The sequence below is a fragment of the Panicum hallii genome, chromosome 2 (genome assembly GCF_002211085.1).
Source record: "Panicum hallii strain FIL2 chromosome 2, PHallii_v3.1, whole genome shotgun sequence".
NCBI lineage: Eukaryota > Viridiplantae > Streptophyta > Magnoliopsida > Poales > Poaceae > Panicum > Panicum hallii.
In genome coordinates this window covers 9,422,807-9,433,095 of record NC_038043.1, presented here as the reverse complement: position 1 = coordinate 9,433,095, position 10,289 = coordinate 9,422,807, and positions in this window count along the sequence as shown.

Genomic DNA, 10,289 nt, shown 5'->3' with positions numbered 1-10,289 from the left:
TTGGTAGCTGAAATGTTACAATTGAGTTCAGAGCGTCTCCAAACATGTTACCCGTACCTTATATTTAAAACGCACGCTCTCTCTATTACTAATAATTATTTTTATATTTTTAATAATAGTTGCCAAAATCCAATTACTAAGAATGGAGCAGAGGGATAAATCTCCTATATTTACGATGGAAGTAGGTATACTTTGGTGGTTGCTATAAAAAATTTGTAAAATTTGTAAGTATCAAAGATTGGATTGGTAATTTGCTGGAGCACCTCTAATCACCAAAATACCAATTTTTGATATTGGAAAGATGAACGAGTAATAAGTTGAAGATACTCTTACCTCTGCATTTTTCTCGGTAGACTCTTTTTCTCCCCGTGAATGGCATGTATTTAATTTGGATTGATTTGCTAACCTCATACATTAATGGACATGTTACAGATTCATGATATGTTACAGTGAAAATGGCGACAGACTTTTTCATCAAAAGGTGATTTTTTTTTACCAAAACAGCTAACGAGTTTCCCACGTAGTGTGTATACGTCACGGCAGAATGCAGAGCAATATCGGCATATTTTGTACCTTTCTTTTTTTCACAGGTGTCCATAGGCCTGGTAGTGTGCTGTTAGTAAATTAAAAGTTTGTATATTCAAGAAATTGCTAGATAAAAAAATGTTTGGTATTTACCTGAGCACCGAACCTATTGACAGATATGAAAAATAAAGTGTTTTTGGCTACTAACATGGCTGCTGAAAAATCCTTATGAAAATAATAGAGTTAAGACTTAAGAGCACTGTGAGTAATCGACCAAAATTTTTAAGAAGTGTTGCCTAAACATGCCCGACATGAAAAAAATTCAAATTTCCAAATTCCTGCGCTAGGGATTGTACTTTCATTCGAGGGCAGTTTTGGTCATGTAGCTGATACTAGATCTCGTTTCTCCATGCTAAATCTAGGATTCTTTTGCTACCCCATATATAAAGTGTACTTTAATACTTTTTCCACGCATAAGTATCACTGCTACAAAAATGATTTGTAAAAATATCATGTTTCTTCTAGGAGCGGATCAAAAGATAATCCGCTTCTGCAAATGGAGCGCGGTTATTGTAGCATCAGACCAGCCCATAAAAAAGTACTTTTAGGGGTGGATGATGGCGTCGCCCCTAGACATAGCCACCATTTTTAGAGACGGGTGATGACATCATCATCCCTTGAAAATGGTATTTCTCGAGGCATGTGACGCCACTACCCCCTGAAAATGGTGTCCATTTCCAGTGGCGGGTGATGGCTGACCTGCTCCTACAAATAGTTCCACGTAAAAAAATTTATAACTTTTTTATATGATCTCGGATAAAGTCAAACTTTATATTAAAATTGTAGAGGTTGACGTTGATAATTTTTTTATTTAAGGTCATTTTAATAATCAAAAAATTATTATAAGTTCTCTAATTTTTAAATCTAGAAGTTTTGATTTTTTTCAAACAATCAAAGTTGCAGTGGTAAGATCTAAAATTTTATAGTTTATACATTATTCATTTAAGATCTTTTAGAATCACAAGATCATTTAATAGTTGTACCCTACATATAGCTATGACCATATAGTATCTCAGACAACTCAAGTCGAGGTTTCCACATTCTTAACCTTATATACACTAAAGTATAGTTGGTATATTTTTTGTATCTATGATTCACAATAAGCATAGCGCAGGAGTTTCATTTTTTATTTATTTTGCTATATGTAAAGATTTAAATAAAATTTTAAATTAAAAAATAAAAATATTTTTAGGGACGGGTGGTGGCGTCACCCGCCCCTAGAAATCAATTTCAGAGTTAATATAAAAGAATAGTATACCCCATAGAGTCACAAGTCACTTATAGTGTGGTGGAGAGGAAGGTACATGCGAGACTTGAGGTAATCAGTCCGAACCCCAGGTGATGCAAGTGTGCATATTTTATCAGAAAAAGTTGTACCTCCATAGCACAGGGCTGGTTGGCTGGAATATTTTTTTATTTTCTATTTGCTATTTTTTATTTTTGTTTTTTATTTTCTGCCCCCTAGAGATCGATTTTTAGGGGCAGGCGCGTTACCCTCCCCTACAAATAGCTATTTTTAGCTGCGAGAAGTAGGGGTGGGTACCGCATACATCTCTAAAAATATATTTTTACCCGCCTCTAAAAACTCTTTTGGTAGTAGTGTATTTTCGTTGATTTATGTGGCCTAATGAATTTACATTTTGATGTTTTTTGGCAGATCCTGTTGGAGAACTTCCATGTGAAGATGGTGGCGCCATGGCGGTGTTGTTGCCTGGAGGGACTGCAGCAGTTTCATCTCTTCTTGATTTGCTTGTCCAAATACAATTTTGTGAACAACATATTTTTTATTGGCACATAGGACTGAAATTGTTTAAAGGGAGAAAGGGGCATGAAGTCCTCGGCTTCTAGAGTTTCCTAGGCGACTCGAAGTGGGTTCTGGGGACTAGGGTTCCTCTCTGTTCCTTCCCTCCTTCCATTCCCGTCCCTGATCCGATCGCTCTCTGTGATCGATCATCGAGTCCACGTCCCATCCCTCGATCGCATCCACGTTGAGATTCTTCCATTTCAGAGCCTAGCCTAAGATCTGCTAACCGTCTCTAGTCGCCGCGGCTGGTGCCAGTCGTCCTCGAGACTGCACTGCTGGCCATGTCGAAGGAGTTGGCTTCGGTGGAGGGGATGCTGGAGCGGATGCAATTGTCGGCGGCGGAGAGGAAGGGGATCAAGGTGGAAGCAGGCATCCCAGGTAGGGCTGGGCGGTCCTTTTCGCAGGCCCTAGGCAAAGTCATGGCGGAGAAATTGGTGAATGCAGAAGGTTTAGCCCAAGCGCTCGGGAAGATCTGGTGCCCTATCAAGGGCATCAACTGCAAGGATCTTGGTGACAATCGGTTCTTGTTCACGTTCCTTCAGCCGGCAGGGAAATGCCGGGCTTTGGAAGACGGCCCCTGGATATTCGGCAAGGACTTGGTGGTGATGGTGGAGCTTGACGAGATGAAAACATTGGAGGAAGTGGAATTTGCCTACCTCTCGATCTGGATACGGGCAATGAAAATGCCTTTCGGCATGATGAATAAGGCAACGGGGAAGGCGATCGGCAGTGAGGTCGGGGAGTTCATGGTGATGGAACTGGAAGATGATGAAACGGTGGTGCGCCAATTCCTGCGGATCAAGGTCAGGCTTGATATATGTAAGCCACTAATGAGAGGTGTAACCTTACACGGGGGGGATGACGAGAGACTGATGTAGTGCCTGCTAGTCTATGAGTTTCTCCCTGACTTCTGTTACACATGTGGGAGAATCAGGCACATGGACAAAAACTGCAAGGTGGTGTTGAAGGATGGAGAAAAGCAACAATTCTCCAAGTGCTTGCATTTCATACCTGAGAAGAAGAGGTGGGATGATGAAGGCTCTGACAGGTCCGGAGGTGGAAGATATATACCACCATGGAGGAACAGTGGAAGGGGATCGGGCCACAAGTTATCTGGTAGCTGATCGGGCAGTGATAGCTTGTCATGGAAGAAGGATGATATGTCGAAGGGCGGGAAGAAGGGCAGCTCGAGTTGAAGGGATGAGGATGAAGTGACTAGCCCAATCAAAACAGTCAAGTTATCTGGTAGCTGATCGGGCAGTGATAGCTTGTCATGGAAGAAGGATGATATGTCGAAGGGCGGGAAGAAGGGCAGCTCGAGTTGAAGGGATGAGGATGAAGTGACTAGCCCAATCAAAACAGTCACAATCAAGGAGGCTAAGGGTGCGGCGAAGAAAGCTCTTTTCCTGGGGGATGGTGTGGAGGATGCAGTGAAAGATGGGATGCAGCTTCTGACCAATGTGAAGGGTAAAGGGAAGGAGGACGGGTGTTTAGCCCCTGAACCAAATCCTATCATCTCGACCCAGGCGATGCAGGTGCATGTGGCTGAGGATGGAGGTCGGAGTAATGTGGATGATGTGGAGAAGATGCAGATGGGGAGGGGGGGCTGTCAAAGGAGAAGAAGAGGGGCACATATAAAAGGAGAGTGTCGGTTGATGCTCCCAACGTGGAGGACAGTGTTGAAGTTGGGATGAAGAGATCGGGTCAGGACCAGAACGTTGTGGCGGGTTCTGCTGGGGATGACGGGGAGGAGGTGCTGGTGGCGGAGGCGGCAAAAAAGAGAGCAAAGATGGCAGGACTGGCGAACTAGTCCTGCACCAAGCAATGAAGATAGTTGCTTGGAACTGCTGAGGGTTGGGAAACCGCGCGGCAGTTCGTAGTCTTCTGAAGCTGCGGAAGACTGAAGATGCGGATATTCTTTTCCTGTTAGAAACTAAGATGGACAGGCGGAGGATTGAAAGATTTCGGTGGATGTTGGGTCTGATGAACTTGGTTTCAAGGAGGCGGTTGGAAAAGGGGAGGGGGAATTGCAGTGTTTTGGCGGAGAGGAGTCGATGTTACACTTTGTAATATCTCGAAGTATCACATTGATATGGATGTGAAGGGGGATGACGGTTTTCAGTGGCATTTCACTGGGGTTTACAGGGAAGCCCAGCATGGTCAAAAGCACAAAACATGGGACGATCTCCGGAACCTCAGAGTAACACCAATGAAGCCATGGCTATGCGCAGGAGATTTCAATGAAATTCTGGTTGCACACGAGAAGGAAGGAGGGTGTCCCAAATGCCAGATACATATGGATCGTTTTCGTGATGCTTTGGAGGAATGTCAACTACATGATCTAGGCTTTGAGGGGGACATTTTCACGTGGCGCAACCACAATCATAATGCCGAGGATTATATCCGGGAGCGTCTCGACAGGGCGGTGGCGAATGATTTGTGGAGGGGCCATTTTCCTGCAGCACGGGTCATCCATGGTGATCCATGACATTCTGATCATAGCCCGTTGATCATTGTAACGGATCGCCCATCAGATGCACACTTTGGAGGGAGTACGGGGAAACCATTTCGCTTTGAAGCTAGCTGGCATGCGGAGGAAAATTGTGCAGAAGTGGTGGCGGATTCATGGAAGGCAGCGATGGAGGGAGGACCTGCTTCGATTCATGAAGCAGTCATGGCGGTGGCGGGAAGTTTATCTGATTGGAGTTCTAATGTTTTGGGTGATCTGGAGAAAAGAGTAAAGAAGTTGAAAAAGGAGCTGGAACAATGTAGAAAATCAAGTATTTCGAGGGACCAGGTGGCGAAAGAAGAAATCCTCAAATACAAGCTTGAGAAAGCCCAAGAACATATTGACGTATATTGGCACCAGAGAGCGCATGTGAGGTGGCCGGAGAAGGGAGACCGAAACACATCCTTCTTTCATGGGGTGTGCTCGGAAAGGAGGAGAAGTAAAAGAATTGGGAGGCTAAAGAAGGATGGTGGGGGGTGGGTGGAGGAGGAGGAGGAGAAGAGGAGGTTTATTACTAACTATTTTCGCGATCTTTTCAGGTCAGGTGGTGTGGTTGACTCGCACGAACTAACTGACATCGTACCGAGTCAAGTTACTGAGGAAATGAATAATTCATTGGTGGCTGAGATTACTTCGGAGGAGGTGAAATCTGCTCTTGATGCAATAGGTGATCTTAAAGCCCCGGGCCCTGATGGGATGCCGGCGCTGTTCTACAAGCGTTTCTGGGAGGTTGTTTGAGAAAAGGTGACACAGGAAGCTCTGAATGTACTGAATGGGGGCCAGCTACCAGAGGGGTGGAATGAGACAACCATTGTCTTGATCCCGAAGGTAAAAAACCCAGACAAGCTCAAAGATTTACGGCCAATTTGTTTGTGCAACGTGGTTTATAAAATTGTCTCGAAAGTCCTTGATGACAGAATTGAATGGCATTTCTTGGCTAAAATGATGGAGAAGATGGGTTTCCATGAACGATGGATAGATAGAGTGATGACATGTGTCACTTCAGTGACATATAGGATTAAAGTGAATGGAGTACTCACTGATCCGTTTGCACCGGGGAGGGGACTACGTCGAGATGACCCATTGTCACCCTACTTGTTTCTCCTATGTGCGGAGGGATTCTCGGCGCTGTTGCAGAAGGCCGAGGAGGATGGACGAATAAAAGGTGTCAAGGTCTGTCCACGAGCCCCAAGTGTGCCACACCTGTTGTTTGTGGATGATTCACTGTTGTTATTACGCACTTCAGTGACATATCAGTAGCATGATTGGTAAATATTGGTGGAGTAGTCAAGATAAAGAGAATAAGATGCACTGGATTAGTTGGGAAACACTTACTCAGCCGAAGAAGGATGGAGGGCTCGGTTTCAGGGATATACGTACTTTCAATTTATCCATGTTGGCCAAGCAGGGATGGCGGCTTCTACAAAACCCTGACTCTTTATGTGCCCAAGTACTGAAAGCTAAGTACTTCCCGGCAGGCAATGTTTTGGAGGCAAAGTGCTGCTCTGGTGCACATACACATGGAGGAGTATACAGAAAGGGTTGCGGGTCTTGAGAAATGGCATGATCTGGAGAATTGGCAATGGGAGAAGTGTTCGTATATGGAGAGACCCTTGGATCCCTAGAGAGTGGTCAAGGCGGCCGGAAACACCAAAAGGAAATAATCTGATTAGCAAAGTGGATGTACTGATTGACCCAACTACGGGAGAGTGGGACAGACAACTAGTACATCAAACCTTCTGGCCACAAGATGCAAGCATCATCCTGGCAATCCCGGTCCATGCGGACCTGGAAGATGTGCCGGCATGGCACTATGACGCAAGAGGTCTGTTCTCTGTCCGTTCAGCCTACAAGGTGCATAAAGAGTGTTTAGACTAAAATTACAGTAGTAATTGTGAGGCAAGAAGAAGAATCTTTATTCATTGATCATTGTTATTTATACATGTATGAAGGGGTGGAGGGGTGGAGGAGATGTCTGTTCAATGAAGATCGTGACCATTGATTAGGCAACCGCCGTAATCAACGTCTGTGATTCTCTCCTATTCTACTCCTAATGATCAACTGATCATATACTGTAACACTCCCCCTTGAGCAGTTGTCCATCATGTATAATCTCTTAGAGATCCTGTGAAATAAAGGCTTGCAATAATATATATATATATATATATATACTGCGTAAAACTCCAGAAAAATCTAGTGGGAAAAATTTGGAGAAAATGAACGGTATATATTCTTGGTATCTCTATCGAAAAACCCGGAGGGAAAACAAGAGATAGACATTTACTTGCGTTGACATTGCCTCATTAAAAAAACCTAATATGAGAAAACTTATGTAGCAAAACTCATATAGGAAAGGAGTACAATGTGATGTGTAAGAATAGTTAAATCAAAGAGATGCCCCCCCTGATGCAAGCAAATCTCTAAGTCGGCGCATACCAATACCCTTAACACATTTGTTAAATGTAGAATAAGGTAGCGACTTAGTGAATAAGTCTGCGAGGTTATCACAAGACTTAGCTTGCATGACATTTATCTCACCACTTTGTTGGAGTTGGTGAGGGTAAAATAGCTTAGGAGAGATATGCTTCGTAGCATCACTCTTGATATAACCTTGTTGCATCTGTGCAACACAAGCTGCATTATCTTCGTAGATAATGGTGGGTAACTCAATGGGTTGAATTCCACAAGATGATTGAATATGATTAATCACCCTTCTTAGCCATACACATTCACGTGAGGCTTCATATAGTGCAATGATCTCTGAGTGATTTGTGGACGTTGCTACCAGAGTCTGTTTAGAGGACTTCCATGACATAGCAGTTCCACCGTGCAGAAATACATATCCTGTTTGTGATCTTGCATTATGAGGATCTGAAAGATATCCTGCATCTGTGTATCCCACAAGGCTAGGATCCTGATTTCTTTCGTAAAATAGACCAAGATCTGCCGTGCCTTGGAGATATCGGAGAATATTCTTAATCCCATTCCAATGGCGTTTAGTAGGAGCGGCACTGTGTCTAGCAAGTAGATTTACTGCAAATGCAATATCGGGTCTGGTATTGTTTGCTAGATACATAAGTGCTCCAATTGCACTGAGGTATGGATATTCAGGACCTAAAACCTGTTCTCCATCTTCACGTGGTCGGAAAGGATCTTTATCCTTCTCAAGGGACCGAACGATCATTGGAGTTTTGGACGGATATGCATTGACCATATTGAATTTACTCAATACTTTCTGGACGTATGCAGATTGGTGAACGAGAATTCCCGTTGGAAGGTGCTCAAGTTGCAAGCCCAAGCAAAATTTGGTTTTACCCAAATCCTTCATTTCAAATTCTATTTTTAGAAGATTACATGCTTCATCAATATCACGTTTATGACCAATGATATTTAAATCATCTACATAAACTGATATAATACAGAAACCTGTAGAAGATTTCCTAATGAATACACACGGGCAATCATCACTGTTAGAATAACCCTTATCCATAAGGAATTCTTTAAGTCGGTTGTACCACATTCTCCCAGACTGTTTTAAGCCGTAGAGAGATTTGTTGAGTTTAACACAAAACAAGTTACGATTTTTGCCATTATTCGGTACAGATATTCCATCAGGAACTTTCATGTAGATGTCCGAATCTAGTGACCCATAAAGATATGCGGTCACGACGTCCATCAATTGCAAAAATAGACGCTTTTGTACTGCCAATGATATTAAATATCGGAAAGTTATTCCATTCATAACGGGAGAGTATGTCTCATTGTAATCAATGCCGGGTCTTTGAGTAAATCCTTGCGCAACTAATCTCGCTTTATACCTCACAATCTCGTTATTTTCATTTCGTTTCCGGGTGAAAACCCATTTGAATCCAACAGGATGAACCTTATGAGGTATAGGTATCACTGAGGTGAATACCTGTCTTTTCGCTAGTGAGGACAATTCGGAGTCAATTGCTTCCTTCCATTTGTTCCAGTCCGAGCGTTGTTGACACTCTACCATGGATTTAGGATCTGGATCAGATAGGAGGTTATTGGCTATGATCGATGAGAAACAAGCGTTGACGACCGTATTCTTACGATCATACAGTTCTCCAGAACTAGTATAATTAATGGAAATTTCTTGTACCCCATGTAATTCTTCTTGATTCATAGGAAGAATGGGTTCAGGGTGTTCCGATGTGCCAGCAACATCTGAATCGTGCACTATAGTGCTGGTTTGTGGATGTACTGTATCCACTCGGTGTCCATCAACCGAAAGTTGACTTTCGTTTACTGATTTAGAGGATCGTGTGTTCCTCTCTTTCCTTTGTCGCTTATTAGAAGCAATATCCCGCTTAGCAGCCCTCCCCCTAATCGGTTGAGAAGGGGGTTGAATGGTTTTTTGAGGTACCTCCACTCGGCTGGGCGCATTGACAGCAGGATTCAAGGATTTTGTGACACCATTATAGTCAGTAAACGCATCAGGCATATTGTTAGCAAAGTGTTGCAATTCTATAATTTTCTGAACTTGAAGTTCAGTTTCCTGAGTACGAGGGTCTGAGTATAGGATGGATTTGTCATCCCAATTGATTTCCTGGCATTCGTTAGGATACTTAAATTCTCCCCCTAATGCGGGGAAATGGTCTTCATTAAAGATGCAATCAGCGAACCGGGCTGTGAATAAATCACCGGTTAGGGGCTCTAGGTATTTGATTATCGATGGAGATTGGTATCCCACATAGATACCCGATTTCCTATGAGGTCCCATAGCTGTTCGTTGAGGCGGTGAAACAGGGGTATACACCGCACATCCAAATTTCCGAAGATGGGAAATACTTGGGGGGTTTCCTCGCACTAGGTGCAACGGTGAAGTGCTATGATATGCAGTTGGGCGAAGTTGAATGAGATCAGCAGCATGTAAAACTGCGTGACCCCAACAAGAAGTAGGTAAATTGCATTCATGAAGCAAAGGTCTTGCAATGAGTTTAATTCTCTTAATAAGAGATTCAGCTAAACCATTTTGAGTATGTACATAAGGTACTGAATGTTCAACGTGTATTCCTTAAGCCATACAATAATCATTGAATGCTCGAGAAGCAAATTCAGCCGCATTATCCAGGCGAATCTTCTGGATTTGATGTTCAGGATAAGATGCTTTCAATCGAATGACTTGCGTCATGATTTTAGCGAAGGCATGGTTGTGTGTAGATAAGAGACACACGTGTGACCATCGTGTAGATGCGTCAATCAAAACTATGAAATATCTGAACGGTCCAGACAATGGTTGTATGGGGCCACAAATGTCGCCTTGAATGCGTTCAAGGAACTTAAGTGGCTCAGCATGAATCTTAAGTGGAGATGGTTTTAAGATTAGCTTTCCCGTTGCACAAGATGTACATATAAAATCAGAAG